A 643-nucleotide genomic window follows, 5' to 3' on the forward strand; every position below is an offset into this window, starting at 1 on the left:
CCCTGCCGCGCGCTCATGCGCGCCCGCCCACACGGGGCCGTGCTCGCCGCCGCTCGCTCACCGGCCGGCCCGTGCTGGCCTCACCCACGCCGGCCTGGCGACCTGCTAGGTCCGCCGCCCACGCCCGCATGCCCCTGGGCGTGCGTCCGAACGGGGCGCGCCCGTTACCCGTCGCCCGCGCCCTGATCATTACTTTGACTTGATGTCATCACCGATCGATTACATCTTCATGAACTCTTGCGACAAATGTGTCGTGAATATCATCAACATTCTGAGCTCTTCCAAGAGATCTATTGAAATCATGATGAGAAATACCATCCTTGCCCTCGATGATTGGTGTTATCAGCGAAAACATTATTGCATTCCCTCCAACACAAAACTTGTTCCTGTATTGTGTTGTACCTTGAGTTCCTTGCTATCCAACTTATGTTATATTCTACCGCGGAGTATTACCATCTTTGATGTTAAGAATGTTGTGAGGATTACTCCACCTCTTAAGAATTCTTGCTATAATGATACTTCTCACCATCACCATTCTTTCTTGGTCCTCGTGTTGATTCCAACCGGGGTACCCACAAGTGAACGGTGTTGTTTGGATTATGCACTTCTAGCAACCCTATTGCTTTGAAGTTAATGATCGATA

Source organism: Triticum aestivum, chromosome 3A, assembly GCF_018294505.1.
Source record: "Triticum aestivum cultivar Chinese Spring chromosome 3A, IWGSC CS RefSeq v2.1, whole genome shotgun sequence".
Classification (NCBI taxonomy): Eukaryota; Viridiplantae; Streptophyta; class Magnoliopsida; order Poales; family Poaceae; genus Triticum; species Triticum aestivum.